This window comes from Eschrichtius robustus, chromosome 13 (assembly GCF_028021215.1).
Source record: "Eschrichtius robustus isolate mEscRob2 chromosome 13, mEscRob2.pri, whole genome shotgun sequence".
In the NCBI taxonomy this organism is placed as follows: domain Eukaryota; kingdom Metazoa; phylum Chordata; class Mammalia; order Artiodactyla; family Eschrichtiidae; genus Eschrichtius; species Eschrichtius robustus.
In genome coordinates, this window is record NC_090836.1 from 87514401 (window position 1) to 87536358 (window position 21958).

The window sequence follows — 21958 nt, forward strand, 5'->3', positions numbered from 1 at the left end:
CACTATCGTGTGTGTGTTTTTCTAAGTCATTTTCCCCTTCTTTCTCTTTTGAGGTTTCTTCAAGGATCTGATGGCAATCCCATGGGGTGGATTTATCAAGAGGAGGCTTTATTTTTTTTGACAGCTACACCGACAGCTGTATAAATTGCAGTAGTGAAGTGGTATATCTGTTGAGGATGTATTCCTAGAACAGGCAGATATGCGGGCATGAAATCAGCTTTGGAACATGAATCATTAGGATGATTCCCTTATCCACATCCCCTTACCCCTCCAATGGGTTTCTACACAAATAATGAATCTTGGCTGAACTGATCAGTTGCTTTCTGCACTTACTTATTCATGTGTCTCCTCATCTTTTGGGGAGGAGTGGGAAATCTGGTTGACAAGAACCTAGGCCATTTTGTTTTTACTGATGGGTGGAGTCACCATCAAAGGTTCTTAACCATGCTCTGTTTCTTATTGCTGCTGCAGCAACCACTTGCAGCCTCTGACCCTTGTTTCCTATCTCCATGTGTACAGCACAGAGGTCTGGGGGAAATCACCTAGATTCCCTGAGCCTCAGTTTCCCCAACTATGAGGTGGGGATAATACTATCTTCCTCATAGACACAGAGCCTCAGTAAGGGCTGAAAGATACTCTGTGTGTTAAAAGTGTTACCTGGCCAGGCCCATAGTAGATGAGCTGAAAAGGAATCGTAGAAAAGACAGGGACTGTTTACATTTTAAGATAAAAATAGCTCGTTGAAAAGGGTAAAATAGAAAATCAGTGTAGGTCCTAATTTGTTGCATTTAGGAAAGGCAGTTTATTTAATTGAATGTCATTTCTTCCTCCTTAACAGTAGCTATTATTGAGGATTTACTCTGTGTAAAATAGTTTACCAACATGATCACATTTAACCCTCACCAAAAAACCCTTTGAATTCAGTGCTATCATAAGTGGTCTCATTTTATAGATGAGAAAACTGATGAGAAAATCTAGAGAAGTAGTTAAGTGGCAGGACTGGGATTGGGCTGGGGCCTGTCCGGCTCCAGAATTAGCGTTTGTAACCACGGTTCTCTCAGGTGGGTACAAAGGAAAGTTGGTTCAGTCCCCGCCACCACATGATTGCACTTCCCCAAATGGTGGAGGTGAGTGAGTGAAGGTTACTTTCCCTTTGAGCAGTGGATCATAATTCAAACCCAAGCCTGTAAGCTGCCACATCTGGAATCTGTGATGCTGAGTAATATTGCCGTCCTAGGCTCTGTGTAGCTTGTCTGCATGGGTGGATGTGTTCCAAATTCCGGCACAGAGGTCAGATGGGGCACTAACTGCTGAGGCTGTCTGGATATGAAGTGACACCCATACCCCGTCAGGATGCCTCATTTTGTTTACTCTTCTCAGTTGGCTATGCAAGTGGTAAGGAAAGTGGTCAGGGGCCTGGTTTCATCTGGAGAGCCTGGGCTGAGCATGATACTTATTCAGGGAACAAAGTTCTGTTGAATAAGCAAGCTGTGTTTCAAGAGAACCATCCAGCTCAAAAACAGGCCACATATTCAGAATCTGATCTCTTGGCAACGGGGGCTCCCAGCATTATTGTTATTACGATATATTCTGACCCTTTCTTCACAAAGCCAGGTAAGTTCCCTTGAAAAGAAATCATGGTGTTGGCACTGGATGTCATTTCCAGTAGCAGTTCTTCTGGTACTGGCTACAGGAACCGAGTGGTAAGATACACTCACACTAAAGGGATCCTGGCAGGGGTGTGAGAATGGGGAGGAGTAGGGAACATTATAACTGCAGGGCCAGCACACGCCTGCCACAGACAACACTCAGCTATCATGACTGTACACAGTGGTCCTGACAGGGAAGGATCTGCACGGCTGGGGAGGAATTGTACGCCGTGTGTATTTGTGTGTGTGTGTTGGTGTGGTGATGGTGGTGCGCTCTAATTAGACTCTCTTTTAGAGGGAGTCTAGACCCCAGAGTTCATCCTGTGAAGGACAAAGATATCAACAAGGTGCAGTTCCTGCCCTCAGGAGACTTAGAGTCCAGGGCCTAGAGAGGACTTAAATGACAGCTGGGAGGAACGAAAGATTCTTTTCAGCTGGGGGGCTGTGACATTTGAATTGGGTGTTAAGGTGGATGTAGGGTTGGGACACATGGGATGTGGGTGCAGGGGGCGGCCTTCAAAAGAACAGCGTGACAAGTTGTAAAGGGACATGAACTGGCTGACTGTGTATTGAAGCAAAGGGTATGTAAAGAAAACTAGTAGGAAATAAGGTTGGAGATAGTGAGACCTTGAATTGCAATTTGCATTTCCCTCTGTAGAAAGTCTTGTGAGTGGGTGATGTGGTCAGAGTATGTTTCATGTAAATTAATCTGGTAAGAACATCAATAAAGAAAGAGACTGGGGTCAGGGAGACTGGGTAAAAATGTGTGATTTGACTGCTCTTTATGTTTTATTCCAAGTCTCAATTTTGTATATTTTTACATAACACTGATCCCTTTTAAAGCAAACTGTTCTAAGTGAGCCACGCTTACTCTTAAGTAATTTCACGTACAAGTTAAAGCAGGGGAATGTTTTTGAAATTTGGTTCAATCCTATGAGTGAATTTATAAATAACTGACATTTCTTATCCTGTCCTAGCTTTTTAAAAAATAAACAATTAAAAATAAATAGAATTCTGTGTTTGAGGAATTCCTAGCAATGCTGTTACCAGCCACTTGATTCAACAGTAACAGTCTTGGGCTTCCTCTTAGCTATGGCCACCTGTTTGAGCTGAGTAGGGAATTGATGGTGGTGGAAGTTTCTTCCAACCTTGCTGATGTTTTCTTGCCCTTGGACGGAGCTCCACTAGTGGGACATTCCTGGATCTTGTCCCATTTCTTTCTTCTCCCCATGGAAGTGGAGTAACTAATCTGATTGGTGAGTTTGGGAGAGGAACTGGGTATGTATAGTTCAGCCACGCCCTCTTGGGTGTGAGCTGCCTGCAGGAACCATTGTTTTGCTCTGTGCCCCCCTGCCCTAAGTTTTCCCTGGGCAAGCCCCACATAGAGAGACCTGTAATATCCATACTGCTTGTACAGGGTGGGTAAATCAGTCTAATTGTGGAGTTTAGTTTTAGGAAGCCTATTTGCTTAGTGTTTCAGACTAAATTCTCAAGTATAATGATACAGGTGGTATTTTGATTTCTCTTCTTCTTTGCTTACTAGTCTAATTTCTTAATTGGCTCAGATTTTAGGCAGAGGAAGAAGTATGCTCCTTATTGGGTCCATGTAACTTTAACAACATTGTTAATGGGGGAAAGGACGTGTTTAATTGTGTTTTCATGTAAAGCATGATGGTATTCATATTCTGCACAAAACGGAAACTGTTTCTGGCTCCAGCTCCAAAGAGAAAGGTACTGTTCCTGCCAGATAAGGTCTAAGATGCACATCCCAGCCCAGCATCCCCATGGAAAATATCAGGTCCTGAAAGTAAACACGGTCATCAAAGAGGACTCAGATTCAGGGTGTACCTGGGTGAGACAGAACTGGAGCGTCACACAGTCCCTCTCCTTAATAGCTAAAGCTGGCAGTCAGCTTTTGGAGAGAAGAGCAACATCTTCTGCAGGAATCAATTGACAACAGAAATGGTACTTCAAGTGATGCATAAGCAAAGATGCACTCTTCTTAGTAAGTAGTATTGCTGTGGTTGGCTAAATAACGTTCTCTTAAAGATGTGCATGTGGACTTCCCTGGTGGCGCAGTGGTTAAGAATCTGCCTGCCAATGCAGGGGACACGGGTTCGAGCCCTGGTCCAGGAAGATCCCACATGCCATGGAGCAATTAAACCCGTATGCCACAACTACTGAGCCTGCACTCTAGAGCCCTTGAGCCACAACTACTGAGCCCACACACCACATCTACTGAAGCCCCCACGCTCTAGACCCCGTGCTCCGCAACAAGAGGAGCCACCACAATGAGAAGCCCGCGCACCGCAACGAAGAGTAGCCCCCGCTCACCGCAACTAGAGAAAGCCCGCACGCAGCGAGGAAGACCCAACACAGCCAAAAAAAAAAAAAAAAGAAAATGTGCACGTCCTAATCTTCAGAACCTATGAATACATTACCTTACTTTGTAAAGGGACTTTGGGGATGAGATTTAGTTAAGGATGTTGAGATGAAGAGATTATTTTGGATTATTCTGGTGGGCCCAATATAATCATGATATAATTTTTATAAAAAGGAGGCAAGAGAGTCAGAATCAGAGAAAGATGTGATGACAAAAGCAGAGATCAGAGCATCAGAGAGAGATCTGGAGATGCTATGTTTCTGGCTTTGAAGATGGAGGAAGGGGCGGTGAGCCAAAGAATGCAGAGGGCTTCTAGAAGCTGGAGAAGGCAAGGAAATAGATTCTTCCCTAAAGGCTCCAGTGAGAGCCAGTCCTGTCTATACCTTGGCATTAGCCCAGTGAGACTGATTTTCGACTTCTTATAAAACTATACAACAAAAAGTTTTTGTTTCTGTAAGCCAGTAAGTTCGCACTAGTCATTACAGCATCATTAGGAAACTATTATAAGTACCCTAAAACAAGAATTATAATCCTGACAGAATATCATTTTCAAATTAATTTTTTAATCAACTCTGTTTTGGATAAGATAGTCTGATTTACAACTTACAAATCCAAAGATGAACGGACATAGGTTAGTTCAATTTTCCAGGCTGCCACAAAATATTTTGTACCACACACATTTGTTTATGTGTTGGCTACTTTTGCATTATAACAGCAGAGCTGAGTAGTTGCAACAGAGATCATATGGCCCACAGAACCTAAAATATTTACTATCTGGACCTTTACAGAAAAATTTTGCTGATCCCTGTGCTAGATGCTTAGGCTACAAAGTTACATTATTTTGCCTGCTCTCAAAGAGTTTACAAACTAGGGTGAGTGTTGGGAAAGAAAACCACCCAGTACAGTGAAGACATTTCTCTAATTGTGTGAACCATGAGAATGAGATTATAAAGAAGAAAATGATTAGTTCTTTCTATGAAAAGTTTTTTAAAAGGCTTTGAAGAGGAGATGAAATTTAAGTTGAACATCACACTGTGTAAGAATTTGCTCAGTGGGTAGGAAAAATGCATTTCAGATGAAGATTCAGTGTGATAGAAGGAGGCGGGGAAAGTAAACAGAAAGTATAGGAATCACTCATTAAGTTGCCCGAGCGACTGTAGCATCTGGTGTGTGTGGGGATGGACAGAAGGAGTGAGTTAGGCTAGTGGTGGGTGGGTCCTAGAAAAAGAGAGGAAAAAAAAAACCCTCCTAAACTCTTAACTATGATGTGAGAATCCCCTTGCTATCTTATTGCAGTCTTCATCAGAGCTGCAGTTTTCTGGATGAGTCACTTTTTTCAACTGATACTGTTATCTTAAACCATGTAAAGATGGGGAGAGAGTAGCAAGGGTGGATCCGGTCATTGTGACATTAACTTCCTAATTTATGTCTTTGTAAAGATGTTTTCATGGCAAAGTTAAATTTTATAATTGGGAAACTATGAAAACTCTTCTGGAATTGCTAACTATTCATTGTAAAAGGAATCCCATTTTTCAAAGCACAGTGTGGACAACACAAGAAAGAGAGTGCAAAGATAAGGGGAGAAATGTCTTGAGAAACTGCCCCACTCCCCGCCATAGTCATTTAAAAATGACAAGTACATGAATTTTGGATAGAAGATGGGAAAGAAAATTCTTTTTGTAGAAAGGCAGTTTCCAAGAACAGATTTTTCACTGGGCAAGCTATGTCAATAGCCTCTCACATGGTGCATAGGGGAGATGCTCTCCTTTTCATCATTCTTTTGTCATTGAAATCTGCCTTCTTGATTGCCCCTTCCTTGAATTCTGGATAAATTCAAACTCCACCAGGTTCTGTTGGAAGAAGAAAGGTTAAGTGGAAAGTAAGTACACTGGGAGGATTTGGGAGAAACTTTATTAGGGACCATAGAATCACAAGCATAATTGTGCCATAATAATTCACAAAGTTTCAGCATGCTGTATTTAAACTGCATTTGACTAGTTCTTCAGATTATTTATGTTTGCTATTACAAATTGATCCTGGATACAATATCAATTTCTTAATGAAGAGTTGCAGAACTAGATCTGCTTCATTACCTAGCTGTGTGGCCTTTGACATGTTCTTGTGTCTTTCTGAGTACTAGTCTCTCCAAGTGCAAAATAAGCATGCTAGAGAAGTTGTCATGGAGGGGTGGAAGAGCATTGGGTTTGAGGCTAGGATACAGGACTTCCCAAGACAGCTCTAACTCAGTTGCCACTTATTTATTCTGTGATCTTGGACAAATGGCCCTTCTGAACAACAGGTTCCTTATCTGTAAAACAATAAGAATAATACATAGAAATCTTATGAAGCTACTAAAAAGATTAAAAAGTAAAGGAGAATTATAAACTAGTCAAGAAAGACTTCATCTTCCTCTACAGTTTGTTAAAGATCCAGAAGACTTTAGGGTCAGTCAGATGACGAGTTTTAAAGATGCTTAATCACTTGTTTTTAATATGTTTCAAGAGCCTTAAACATAATCCTAACTCCTACCCAGTAATCTTCCTCTTGGAAATCTTTCTTAAGAAAATAATATAATATTTAGGATTATTTTGTGATAGCAGAAATTGTAAATAATTTTTATAATGAATGTTTAACTAATGGTTAATAAAATAGGCTGCCACTTTGTGGATTATTATGGGGTTATTTATATGGGTTTATGATTCTATAGCCCCTGGTGGAGTCTCTTCCAACTTGTCTTTAAAAACACAATGGCAATTTATACAATGTATCTAAAAATCACAGCGTTAGTAAGTGATATGGTTTTTTCCAAGAAAAAAATATAAAAATTTATGGTATTGTGCCTGGAGGGAAAAAAATCACAACATTGAACATTCCTACTGACACACAACCTAGTGCCAGAATCTTTGATAATTTTCTGGTCAGTGGGGTTGGATTGAGAAAAATCAGTCGGTGTTCTACCAATGCGTCATCCAATTAAGACTAAGAAATCCTGGACTAAGATGGGACAAGGTGGGATAATATTTCATCTCTTCCCCACTGTCTGCCCTCTGGTTCAGTGATTTAAGACCTTTACTTATCAGAAAACAAGGTAGCCATGTTTAAATCAGATAGGTCCTATGTTTTGAGGAGGCCATTGTTGTCTTCTTCCCTATCTGCTCTGGACTGAATATTTGTGTTTCCCCCCAAATTCATATGTTAAAACCATAATATGATGGTATTTGGAAGTTGGCCTTTGGGTGGTAATTAGGTCATGAGGATGGAGCCCTTATGGTGGAATTAGTGCCCGTATAAGAAGGGACATGAGAGAGTTTCTTCTCTCTTCTCTCCACCATGTGAGGATATACTGAGAAGATGGCCATGTATAAGCCAGGCATGGTCCTTCACCAGACATTGCTGGGACCTTGATTTTAGACTTCCCAGCCTCTAAAACCATGAGGAATGAACTTTTGCTATTTAAGCCACCCAGTCTACAGTATTTCCTATCGCAGCTCAAGCTGTCCAAGATGCCATCCCACCTCTGATCTATCTTTCAATATCATTTTGCAAAGTGTTCTTTCCAGAAAGCAGGGTAGGAACCTGTGGGATGGTGGTGATAGTGGTGGTAGTCATCTGGTTACCACTGCACTTTTGCATTCTGGAAGTAGAGTTCCCTCAAGCAAAGCACTTTAGACGAGTCGGCAACAGGTAACCATCAGGTCGGGTAACAACTCGAGCCATGCAGTTCAGAGTTTCAGAGAACCACCCTGTAAAGGTAGGCCACATTCCATTGTGGGCTATGAGAGCTGTCCTAGGTGAATTCCTGCTAGGTATTGGCCAGAAGCTCTGCAAATTACTGTATTCCAGTTATGCTTTAAAGTGAAGGTGATGGATATGGAAGGCAGAGAACAGCAGTCAAAATAAAATTAATTAAAACTTTCTTTGCCTAGAAAAAGTCTTTAGCCCATCCTTCCAAAAAGCCCACTAAACTCCAAGTAAGCAAATATGAAAATAAACTCCAAGAGTTTGAACATTAAAAAAAAAGTATAAATAAAAATCCAGCAAGGATTGACAATAAAAACAATTACCCACTGATTAGTTAGGAACTTGTTTGGCTATCTAAAATGGAAAATCCAAATAGTTAGTGATGGCCTAAACAAGATAAGGTTTATTTTTCTCACATGTAAAAGAAGTTCAGAGACGGGCAGTTCAGACCTGGAAAGGCAGCCCATGATGTCATTCAGGGACCCAGGTTCCTTCCAGCTTTCCCCTCTGCAATCCTTAAAGTGACCCTCTCAAGATGGCTGCCAGGACTCCAGCCACTGTGTGGAGGCAGAAAAATGACAAAAGGCAAAAGGAACACTTGCTAGTTGATTCTTTCCCATTTAGGGGCCTTTCTGAGAAGCCCCACTGGTGACTCCTGCCTATAATTAATTCATTGGCCAGAACCCTATCACACGGCAACCCCCTCTGCAAGGTAGGTTGGGAAATGTAGTTTTAGCTGTGACTGTTTCTACACCCAACTAAATCAAGACTCATTAAGATAGGAGAATGGATCAACATTGAGTCAACAACTAGCAGTATCTGCCATGTCTACAAATCTACAAAAAAAAGAAAGTCTGTTCCAAGAATCAGAACTATAGCCAATTCCCAATAAACCTCATCTGTGGGGCTCTCGGAAAGCAGCTCGTAGAGAATCCCCAAATCAAAGTTCAGACTATACTAACCACAGAATATAGGAAATGAATTGAATGTAAACTTACTTAGTTAAACTTCTATTCTATAATTAGGAATCCAGTTTTCATTCTATAGATATTATCTGAAATTCTAAAAACTATAAAATAAACTAAGAATTGTATCATATTAATTGCTTGGGGAGAAATGGCCAATAGGTTAACTAATTAAAGGATTGTTACCTATCCTTTGCCTTTCTTTAAATATTGGAGTGGCATTGAAGTGTGCTCCTTCTCTCTTCTTCCTCTTTTTTACCCAATCCCTCTATCTCCGGCCTTGAGTTTATAAAATTCAGAGCCTCTCAAGTATTTCCTTTGTTGGGCCACTGACCCCTGTTGGGCGGGGGTTAGGGGCAGAGGGACCAAGCTTAGGACTGGCCCCTCCCCTGGTGGGTGGGGGAGGGGACAGGGCTTCCTTGTGTTAGAGTTAACTCCATAGCAGTCCCTGACATAGAATTGGTGCCTAGTAAATACTGATTTGAATTGAAGCTCAGATTTAAAAGATGGGGTGGTGGCAGGAGGCGCATTCTGGTTCATTCTTCTTGGTACTTTACCCCAGCCCTCCTTGTTCCTGAGTGAGTGCAAACAGCCACTTAAGTGCACCTGAACTTTTCTCTGTTCCTTCTCTTTCCCACAGCAGCAGGGTGCATGGTGGAGGGAAGGGGGGAGAATTAGAGACAGATGGGAACCTACTGACTTCCTGTTTGCATGCCTCCCCTCAAGAACTATGGAAGAAAATTTATATTTTATTGAAAAATACAAAATTTGAAGTGAAAGAGGAAACCAGGGCATCTAATAATAATAGTAATAAGATTTAGAATCTATCCCATCTTACACATAGCACAAAGAGCCTTCTGAAGTGTGCTTCCATTCCCTCACACAAGTGATTCTGTCCAGGCACTGGCCCACCTCCTACATCCATGGGCTCTTTTTTGGGCCGGGCCTCTTGCTGGGTGACTCCACCTAGATTCTCAACTAAGAACGGAACATTTTCTTCATTTTCACCACACAGAGGAATGATATTATGTGCAGAACATCTGCAAATCTTAAGTGTGGGCCTCATGCAGTACCAGTTTCCCACACATAAATCTTCCTGTGAACTCAGGTCCACTGATACTTGCCTTTATAGGTGACTGTGAGGCCAAGCACATGTTGTCCTTTGGAGCAGAAAACTAAACCCCTTTTCCAGTGGAAAACAGTCCACAGTTTTAGGAGGTTTGAACAATAGCTCACGGTCCTCTTGCTTGTCTGCTTCTTCCTCCCACAGTGCTCCAGTTTGGATGACTGGACGCTCATTCAGGCAGCTGGATTCTGAGACTCTCAGATTGGAAGGTGTGGCCTATTCACCCATCCAGGGCTAAGGTTCCTCCTCAGTGTGTGCAGTCCAGCCTCTGTTTTCCCTTCTCCTTGGGCAAGGAGGTGGCAATGTCTTTGAGATCTATCATTCACTCCATCTTCAAACCACTTCAGTCAAATGAATTTGCTGCTAAACACCCTAGATGCCCAACTATAACGAATGGCTAAAAAACTAAACAAACGAAAAACTGGTGTTTCCATGTGATAGGATGTAATGCATCTATTAAAGATCATATTTTAGGAAAAATTATTGAATCACCTGGAAAAAAGTTTATGATATATTATGACATAAAAAGAGCAGGTTATAGGACAATATGTAAAGTATGATCCACATAGATAGATGGATAGATAGATGACAGGTGATAAATAGATGATAGAGTGAGTGAGTGAGTAAGTGGACATAAGGGATGATGAGTATTTCAAAACACTTAACTCTACCCTGAGGGCTGTGTTACTATTACCTTCTGTTTGCCTTACACCATCTAGAAAGACTAGTAGACACTTCTAGAAGGAAAACAATCTTATGACTACTCAAACACAAAAATGCAGAGAATTCAGGGGATGGTGTTCCCTTCCAGTCCATTCATTGAGTCAGTGATGGTCACTGGGAGCCAGCCCTTTGTCTCCCCTCTCTCGCCATGGTTTTTCCATCCTCTCACACATTTCTGCAGCATCCCAGCTCCACCCTGGCATTAAGAGATCCTTACAATCCTCCGCAGGAGCAGGCATAGGGCTTCTAGAAGTTTCAGGGTGGGGCATTGTCGAGATGAACTCCTCTTGCTAATACTCAGTCCATCACATAAAATTTAAGGTATTATTTACAATTTAAAAAAAACCCTATCAAGATTATGGGGAACAGAAAATCTCATTAAGTTACTTTGACTTTGCCATATAATTAGGCAGATGTCATGATAAAATGTGTTAGCCTGGAAGGGAAAACCACTACAGTGTTTTTGGAGAGCAGATGAATTGCCCAATCATAATCATGGTTAGTCTTGAAAGTTGCATTTTCTATATCTTAAAGGACTCTCCTCTCTCTCTCTCTCTCTCTCTTAATCATTTCTCCGTACTCTTTTATCTCCTGAAAAAAAATTTCACCTCACCCACTATTTGCATTGCTTCTTAAGAGAACATTCTTCTTTGCAAGCTGGAGCTATGAATTTTCTGATTCAGGTCAAAGTTACTGAAGCCAAAAAGAATATGAAAGAAACCAAAGGGATAGTGAGGTGAGCTCTCTAGGTTAGATCAGAGGATGCCTGTTGGGGAGTAGGGAGTATGGAATGGGTAGCTAGGATGAGGCTAGACCGTGGAGGGCTGAAATCTTAACTTGGTTCTGGAGCCCACTGGAAAGACAACTGCCGAGTTGGGGCAGCAGGGGTTCCCCTCTGCCCCTCTGCTATTATCTTGTCCCAAATTCTGTTCCTGGCTCATTTCCCTCTTTCCTTCTTAGATGGGGTACTCAGCTGTTCTGGACAACAGAATGGGAAGTCGCTTAGATGCCCTGGAGTCTTGCTTTTGAGGTTCTGATACAGAGCATTAGACCTAATTTAATTTGAAAATAATACAGTAAGATGAAAGGAAATCCAACTTGAGCTCCTCATTTTAAAAAGAGTCCAAAAACAAAAAGATGATGTGAGCCCAAGACATGAACCTCAGAGGAGGCCCTCTGGTCAATGGAAGCAGACGGGGCCAAACGTTTTCCCCATCCGTGTCTTGTCCCTCTGGCATGGAGGCTGGATGAGGGAGGGAGGTACCTAGCAGAAGAGCTGGCCAACTTGCTGATGCTGCCCTCTTATTCAGCTCATGGAAACTTCATAGCATCTAAGGTCTATCTTTCCCCCTGGATTTGAGGGGAAACCACCTATAGCTCTCTTGAACTAGTTTCATGGAAGGAACTTCGATACTGTGCAAAATTTCACCCAAGATTAATTGAACTTGACATCCTGAATGTCTTTTGCATGACGTACTAAGGTAGTATTTTTGAAAATGTCAGTATCTGATCCTTGGTGTGTGGTTTTTAGATGTCTAAAGTATTCCCACTTCTCAAATTTCCTCTAAGAAGCTGGAATGCGATACATTTCGGGGTTTTCTTTATTTCGGATGAATCTCCACCTTGCTATGGCAGAGATAAATATACTCCAAATCAACAATTCATCACAATAAAAAAAAAAAAAATACTGAAGGATAGCCAGAGTGGCTGACCTCAGTTCAACACAAACCATTCTCTACTTTACGGGAAATTAGGATCACAGGCCAGCTTTACATTAAATGGAAAGTGTACGCTACCATCTTGTGGACAAAATATAAATAACACTGAAATCTACTCAAGGCTACTTACCTTTCTCGGTATTACAGTGAACAGCTATCTTGTCCTGGGTTCCCCCATGCCATCATGATGACCGTCCCATGCAGTTTGGAACTTTGGTCTTAAGTGATCTCTGTCAACAAAATCAGGTGTAGTACAACATGAAAAAATGGGAGTTTACTGAGAAAATTGTAGAACACAGATGCCAGAGACCTGAGTCCTTGTGTAACATTTTGACTCTGGCTTCTTCTAGTTTTCATTTTTCCAATTGTAAAATGACTCTGGTGACCTCGTATGGCACACCTAGGTTTCTGGGTGGTGTTGACAGAGTTAGGTTCGCACAGTGTCCTGTGGAGTTGAATGTTTTAAACCAAAATAAATTGGTTTATTAATCAGTTATTTTCTAACGAATGTAAAAGCTCGTTGTTTTTCTCCTGAATGATTTTTACACATACATATACACTAACTCATACACAAACACACTCACTTCCCACTTCCCATGTACTAAAAGAATGACATTCTAGAACGTGGAAACATGAAGAGTGTCATCACAGCTGAATAAAGAAGAAAACACAGAATCCCAGCATCTTAGGGTGAACAAGAACCTCCAAGTTCATCAAACCCAATCACTTTTCTAATGCTTGCATCACTTACTTGTACAATATCCAGCCATTCTTTGAACATCCTTTTCCAGAATGTAAGAAAGTACTGGCAATGGTAACCACATAAAAGACAGAGAACTAGATTTCTACCATAAATTTCCATGGATGCATTTTTTTGTTAATAGAGAGAGATGATCAAAATTAAGCTAGGCGCTAGAGAATCTTTACAGAAGATTCTGTAAATATCAGTCTCTTTTCCCTGATGTAGAGGTTGTAGTCTATTTATAGTCTGCCGAATGGCTCTCATGCCCACTGGAGCTTAAAAGATCTAAAGTTAGAACTTTCCAGTGTTAAAAGTTCTTTCATCTTGTAGGGAAGCAAGACATCTACCATAAGCTGAAGGTGTTTCATTCCATTAATTCTTCCTTTAAGCATCATATCTAAGTTAGGGATATATGTGCAAGTGTGTGTGTGTGTTCCATGTGTTTTTCTTACTCATAGGAAAATCATGCCTTTCAGGTTGATCCTTGTGGTAAATCACCACTTAAGGAGGCATCATAATGTTCATTTTTGTTGTGAGCAAATAATGTAACTGGTCTTTTATTGTTTTCCTAGCTGTATAAAAAGAAATAATTTGTGTCTTCTCTGTCTCCCATAGAGAGATTGCAAAGATTATGATACCACTATCCCTGATTAATCTCACTAATCTCGGTATTTATATTTCTATTACAACTTTGCAATAGAGAGCAGAGTCTATTTCGAAAGAAATATGTTCACCTTCACTTTACCGTCAATGTTGAAGCACTGAGTTTCCACAGATAGAAAAGTTCTGAAACCACAACAAAATGACAACAACAGTAACAAAGACAGACAGTGTTCTCAGCACTGGCTCTAGGAAGGACAGGTGAGCATTAGAAATGTTACTTAACATACTTGAGTTCCAGGCCTTCCAGATCAATTCCATTTGTCTCTGCATTCTTATTTTTTTGACCTCCCTCCTTGGGGCGGTGGGGGGGCGGGGGGGTTAGTTTGTTTGTTTGTTTTTACTATACTTTGTGGCCAAAAGTATAAATGTAGTCTCTGAAGGGAGGCCATTACTTTAAAAGGTCTGAGGAAGCTTTAAAAAGAAAGGTAAAATAGACTGTGCCTTGATTAACTAGGAGACCACCAGTGCTATAGTACCTTAAAATCAGTAAGAAAATTTCCCAAATCTGATAAGAAGGAAACTTCTGTATTGCATTGTTTTCCACAATTTAGACGTGGTATTTTCAGTTTCCATATGTTTTTCTGTGAATGATGAATTTTTGAATGTTAACACTAACATTTTATCACAAACATTTCATGGTTCTTCTTGTGCTTCAGAAACTGCTGCATTCTTACATATATATTGCATATATCCTTACCAATTTGGGATAACTTAAAAGTTACTCTTGTCTGCAACAGGACTTATCTCCAAATTAGTAATGGAATTCAATGGGAAAACAAGGCTCAGTGTCCAGAATGTTACTGGACAGTCAGCTGTTTGTATACTTTGCTCTGTATTTGAAAACTTTGTGTAATAGACATAAAAGATAATCTGAGTTGAAGGCATTATGTAAATTCCAAATGAGCTCAAGGATAGGACGAATGATATTATTTATTGAGTGTCTGTGATGCAACAGGTAGTCTGCCAAGACTTTTCCATTTACAGGTAACTGACCATCTCCATTTCAAGCTTGGTGTGTATGAGTGACTTACCCAAGTCACAGAGTTAGAAGTACTGAATTAGCACTCGAAGCCCACACCCTGTTTAGGCCATGCCTGTGGTTCCTATATAAAGATTGAAGTGTGGCCTGGGTGAGTTTTGATAGAGAAGTAAATCTCATAAAGCAAATCATCCACCTAGAAAATTTCCAATGAACATTTTGGCTAAATAAGATCGCATCTTGGGAGAGAAGTTGAAGTTGGTGATACAGATTTTGCGGTCACCTGCAAAAATGCCAGACCTAACGCTCTGAGAAAGGGTAAGATCACTGAAGGATGACATGAAAACAATGGGGCACAAATCCTGAATCCTGGAGAATGCCCACAGGTAAGTGAGTGGGATAAAGAAATGAGCCTCAGATTCACAACCAATCCATTAGACAAGGGGGGGGGGGAGGTGGTGGTGTCTCATTACTCCCCCCATTACAGATCAGGAACTTGAAATACAGTGAGATGAATGATTTATTCAAGGTCACACATCAAATCAGCCTCCAACCCAGGACCATAAACCAGAGTCCCTGTCACCCAGCCCATGGTTTTTTGCCCCCATGATTTTAAACTGCAGGCCTTCTGTCTTTCCTAAGCCCATCATTTCTCCCCAGTGGGTGAGAAAAAATAAACAAATTCCAATGAGTACACCCAACCCAGTCTGGGCTTCCATCTCTGTTGTTCTGACAGCTTTCTGGTCCCTAAATGAAATGATCCCATATTAAGGCTTGGTGTACGTGGAGGGCGGGAGGGCAGACAGTGGGGGAGAAGCAGGAGTCAGTATTAGTTTTCTCATTTAATTAACTGTATTCAACAGAGCTAATGCCACAGACAAGCTACTAAAGGCCAGTAACACATCCCTTAAGGAATACTTGGGGCCCATTTTTTCAGCCCATTAGTGACCAGAAGAACAGCCTCATAAACGCAGGTCTGCCAAAGCCAAAAGAAAAATGTGTATAATTGGAAAAAGGTTGAAAACAATCCTGGATAATAAATTACACTTACCCAGTTCCTTTGTCCTTCCAACTCTACAGCTAGCATCACATTTCATAAGGGAGCCACGGAGAAGAGGGAAATGCTGAGAGGAAGTCTATACTTATTAGACACCAGAGAAAGGCCTCCGAGATTAGTGAAATCAGTTGTTCACTTCGAGTCGCTAACTTGAAGGGTGCATCAGGCCAAGGATGCTGCCTGCTTCCCTCAAGGAACAGAGCACACACGGCCCCACAGCTTGACCATCATCTATAGGAAAGTGGGCAGGAAGAGCTTAACAAAATATCATCTAATTAGGTGTTCCGATAATCTTCTAAATTCCCTTCTGCAAAAGCCAGCTACCTACCTCATCTCCTTGGACTGCCCAGAGCTATAATCTACTCTTGACATTTAATGGATCTTCCTCTCCAGGAGACAGCCATTCAAGCAAGAGGAAGATGAATGGACGTCTCCTGCTTACCAAGTGCACTTCCTTTAATAAGTAGATACACAAACATGCGTGCACACACGTACTGGTGTCTCGTGTGGATTGAAACCAGCTGCAACACATTTGTCAGGGAATGCCAAGCTTCAGCTGGTCTTACAACTTGAAATCGATCCTCCCTGTTTTCCGGGGTAAGTCCTCTGGACGTTCGCTTATGCTGCTGCCAGTGATGCGTGAATTTGATCATTCAATCCTTGTCCATTAAGACATTGGAGGACTCATAGTTTTAAGCCCCAAAACTCCTGGGAGAGCCAGAGGAACCAAGGCAGCATGACCTCCCTGCGGAGAAGTTCTTATCACTGCCCCCTGCCTGGACCACCACCTACCTACCCCATCTAGCATTTAGACTCGTTTTGCCTACCATTTCCCTCATGGAAAACATATCCAACAAGAGCTGGCATGCCCATATGCATGGGTTGTACAGTGCAGGCTACTGGGAAATGAATTTGCTCCCAAGAAACATCCCCTAGAAGTGGCCCCTTTTCAACATTGTTAAGATACTACATTCACCTCACATTTACTATGATCTGTTGTGAAAGCAAAGGTCAGTGCGCTGGCTACTTTCTCTATTGGAACAGTCAGTAGTCAAACCATGAAGCAATACAAAGATGATGTCTTTTTATGCAAGGTCACCCCCAATATTAGAACCAGGATTCATTTCTGGTTGTCAGAAAGTCTTTCTGATGTGATTTGAATGATCTCTTGCTCTTCCAGAATCTCTTCCACCCAACCTCCCCCGCACCATTGCCCCCAGCCATTTTTAAAGCCCTGCTAAGAAAGTAAGTCCTGTGAAAGCAAGAGTCTTACCTGTTCTGTTCATCACTGTGTTGGCACATTGCATGCCCTAGACACACACCGTAGCAAATTCGGAGGGAAGAAGCAAGTAGAGAGAAAATTTTGAACTACAGTCAGTGCTCAGAGAAAACCTGTCCCTTTGGCCATTATGTTGCTGGGGACTAAGCAGAGAGCAGGTGAAGTGTGCGGTACTGGATCTCTGATTGGTGAGAACAGCACACCCTACCTTAGCACAAAAAACCCTTTGGTTCAACCAAAGGTGCATCTTACAACAAGCATGGATTTTGTGTTTAGGTCTCTATTGAGGTGGCCAGCTCATCCCCGTCTACCTGGGAATTTCCTGTAGGTCCTGCATCCTGGGAAACTCTTCTATTCCAAGCAAACCATAAAGATTGGTCACTCTAGCCTCTAGATCTTCCTAAAGGAACAAATGATCGTTGCCTTAAACTTAAATTCTGAAGATCTGAATTCAAGTTCCAGCATCAGCACCTTCCATTCCCCTTGTCTTATGCAAGCCACTGAACTTCTCTTTTCCTTCTTCTGCAAAACAGAGATAACTTTACATGGTAGTTGCAGAATTAAATTAGAAACTATAGCCTTTAAGATTATCAAGGCAGGGACAATTTATATTCCATCTTAGTAGCCCTCAATGAGTGTTTGTGAACACACTTTGTGAACTGAGACATAATTTTGCATCCAAAGTGTTGCCAGTATTATAAGCATATCTTTTTCTCAAATACCTCTCTGTCCAATTCTAATGACTCTGTATAGCTCCAGGTGAATCATAGTCTCTTCTGTGAAGCCCCTCAACTCACTCCAGCCGCAGTTGTTTCCCTTGCTTTCATAGAATCTTAAGTCACTTGAAGAAAATTGATCAGCATCACCACCATTAAGAGTATGTGCTCTGCATCCAGAGATTTTTACTCCCTGACAGGCAGGGTCGACAGCCCTACTCAGCCTTGAGAAGACGGACCATCGCCTTTCTGCTTCCCATGAGAATATGGGATAAAATCTCTGAGGGGGGAATGAAACAGGAGGGAAGCGGGCAGGACACAACCTTTGAAAGAATGACATAGCCCAAGGACGTGACATAAACCGACTAGAACTAAATGGGCCCAAGGTGGCGGACACTTCCACTAGACCTTGAGCCTCAGTATACACATCAGCAAGCTAAATGACACACCCACAGGAGGCATGACAGTTTCAAGGCCAACCGTAAGGATCAAAACGTGGCCGGTGGGGCTTCCCTGGTGGCACAGTGGTTGAGAACCTGCCTGCCAATGCAGGGAACACGGGTTCGAGCCCTGGTCTGGGAAGATCCCACATGCCGTGGAGCAACTGGGCCCGTGAGCCACAACTACTGAGCCTGCGCGTCTGGAGCCTGTGCTCCGCAACAAGAGAGGCCGCGACAGTGAGAGGCCCGCGCACCGCGATGAAGAGTGGCCCCCGCTTGCCACAACTAGAGAAAGCCCTTGCACAGAAACGAAGACCCAACACAGCCATAAATTAATTAATTAATTAATTAATTAAAAAAAAAAATCTAGCTGTTTATCCTCAAGCAACCGCTCTCTTTAAAAAAAACAAAAACAAAAAACCACAGCATGTTATATTAGATATATCATTCACATTATAAACACATCTTTAAAAAAAAAAAGTGGCCGGTGGCCCAATTCCTGGAAATCCCCGCCCCTTCTCGAAATAGCTGGAATACTCCTCCCACTCATTAGCCTATGAAATTACCCACCCCTATAAAAACTGACAACCCCATACCCTGGGGCCTCTCACCTTCTGAGATGGCCCAGTCTCTGTCTATGGAGTGTGTTTCTCTCTAAATAAATCCACGTCTTACCTATCAAAAAAAAAAAAAAAAAAAAGAGTATGTGCTCTGGAGTCAGTGGAGCAAGTTTTGGCTGCACCACTTAACGTTAAGGTGACTTTGGGCAAGTTAGCTAACCTTGTAGGGCTCAATTGTTTTCCTTTATAAAACGGGAGCAAGTTGAATAGTATCTATCTCATTTGTAGTTGGGTGTATGGAATGAGATAATGTTAAATCTATGCCTGGCATAAGCTAAATGCTTAGATATGTTAGTTGCTCTGCCCTGAAATATATTTAATACTTACATGCTTAGAATCCTTCTTGTATGACCTCTGACTTGGAGAAAGATCCCTTTGCAGTTATAATCTTTCATCTTCCTTAAACTTTTTATGGATTTACTGTGTTTCCTTCTCCTAGATTGTAAGTTCCTTGAGGTTAATAATAATATAATAATAATAATAATATAATAATGTTATCTGGACCACCTCCACCAAGACCAACAGTAGTGATAGCATTTTGAGTACTTTTTATTGTACCAGGCACTGTGCAAAGCAAATTGCCATCAATGGGGGAGCCCTAACTATGAAGCAGGTACTTTACTTAGGTCACTTCATTAATCCCCACAACATCTCAGTGTGGTAGGGATTATTAGCTCCACTTTACAGATGACCTTAGAAGAGGTGGAAATTAGGTAACTTCCCTATTAGCTGAGACTCACTGAAGACTGTCTGGTTCCAAAGCTCGTGTCCTTTCTATATTGCTTAAGTCCTGGGGTCCCCCAGGCCATCTGGTACAATCCCTCTCACACACATAACAAAGCACTGCTTCTCAAATTTTTATGTGGATACAAATCACTTGGGGGTCTTAATAAACTTCAGACACTGGTTCTGTAAGTCTGGGGGGGGCCTGAAGTTCTGCATTTCTAACAGGTTCCCAGTGCTGCTGCTGCTGCTGGTCCAGGGACCACACTTTGAGTAGCAAGGCCACACAGCTGTCCAGTTGGTTGTTTAACAGGTGAAGTCTCTAGGATCTACATCTTCTGAAATTCTTGGGGCTAGAAGTGGGTGAGGGGATGGCAGGAAGAGAATATTTAGTGAAGCTGAATAAGTGACGGGTCATATTTCAGTATTATTCCTACCTAGAGTGAACATATCTTGGGACCACTTTTATCTATTTCTCTTAAATTCTATGATATTCGCTGTTCCTCAGATTCCCCTGATGATCAGCTGGGGTAATTAGGAACCATGCAGCTTCCCCAGGCCCTTTACCAAGGTGGGGTCCAGGAATTTTTCATTTTAACAAGTATTCCCAGTGACTCAATATTAGAACATCTTGGAAAATGCTGTTAAGTGCTAGAGAAATTGCAGAAGCAGGCAATAAATGAGGGGTGGTGTTATCAAGAAAGGCCTGAAGGGGAGGTAGGAGATGGAGTTTGTCTTTAAAGAATGAGAGGGAAAAACAAAAGGAATTCTTACACATTGGTGTAAATTGGTATAACCATTTTAGACAATTATTTAATGGTATCTACCCATGTTGAAATACATCTATCCTATGAGTCAACAATTTCACTTCTAGATATAGACCAAACAGAAATTCATCCATATGGGTACCTAAAGTCTGACCGAGAATTTCATAGCAGCATTATTTTTAGTGGTCCCAAGCTGGAAATAAATCAGATTTTAATCAATAGTAAAATGGAAAGATTGCATTATAGTCATATGATTGAATGTTATAAAGCAAGGAAATGAATCAACCATTGCAATAAATACACACAGAAAAATATGTACAATATGGTTCCTGTTATTTGAAGTTAAAAACAGGCAAAACTAATCTATGGCATTAGAAATCAAGATGTGACTATCTGTGGTGGGTTGGAGGGGGCCAACGTGTGGGAGGGGGCTTAGTAAGGGAGCTTCTGAAGTGCTGATAGTATTCTATCTCTTTGTCTGGGTAGTGGTTATATGGATATGTTCATTTTGTGATAATTTGTTCAGAGGTACACTTAACAAATATGTGTTCTTTTCTATAAAATACCGTGTTTTAAGAAAACACACAGGGGCGCACACACACACACACACACACACACACACACACACACACACAAAGGTTTTAAAAAGAAGGGGGAGACCACAGAACAGTTATGCTCTAGGCAGTGTTTGCATTGACTATATTTCTCAAGGCTCATCTCTGGGATATAACATTGAACTGGCCCTCAGGGACTTTGTTTTCCCCAATCTTATGGTATAAAAATAATGTTTGACATTGATTCTTCCCAAACCAGGTATTTCTGAAGAAAATATCATATGGACCACATCCATCTTTCTCTTGGAGAGATATTTAAGCTTCAGTCACCCTGTGGGCTAGTTTTGCTCTTGATTGGAAGGAACAGCCAAGACTCATTGCCTCTGGAAGTTTGCCATAACCATTGGGCATCCCAGAGAATTTTCAGTAAAGCATGATAATCCTGCAAACAACTTAGTCAACTCAGTAATCACATGTTTCCAGTTTCCATCTCTCCACCACCTCCCCAAGCACACAGACGTGCCCATTGTTCTGGCTTCTGTGACCAACCTTGCAAAATCTACCTTCTACAGCTCCCAAGGCATGAGGTTTGCTTTTTCTGATTACCCAGCTGGCCCTTAGTCCTGGCTTTATCTTCAAGCCAGAGGCCTGGGTGGTCTTTGAGAACCCTGAGGAGAAGGTCATTAACAAGGGATCATATCCCCAACGTGACGTTTTATGAAACCTCAAACTTAAATCCTCCTGGAGCCTTGTCTTCTCCTAGTTGAAGGTAGTATCATGGGAACTTGGGCAAGAAGTTGGAAGTGTTCTGAAATGATGCAAAAGCAAGTGTTAATCTCAAAACAATACAAAGCAAGTGACTTATTTTAATAAGTCGGTCAGTAGACACATAATCGGGGGTTAATATGCAAATAACTAGAGTGAAAGGAAATGAATTATAATAACGGGCCAGTTGCTCATACGTCATTTACCTTACTTTCAGAAGATCTGCCCTTGGACATCAGTTTTTAAAGTAGGACCTGCAAACTGACAGCCGGCAGGGCTAATATCACCCACAGATAAGTTTGGTTTGGCTTGAACAGATAAGTTTGGATGAGCTTTAAAACTCAGGAA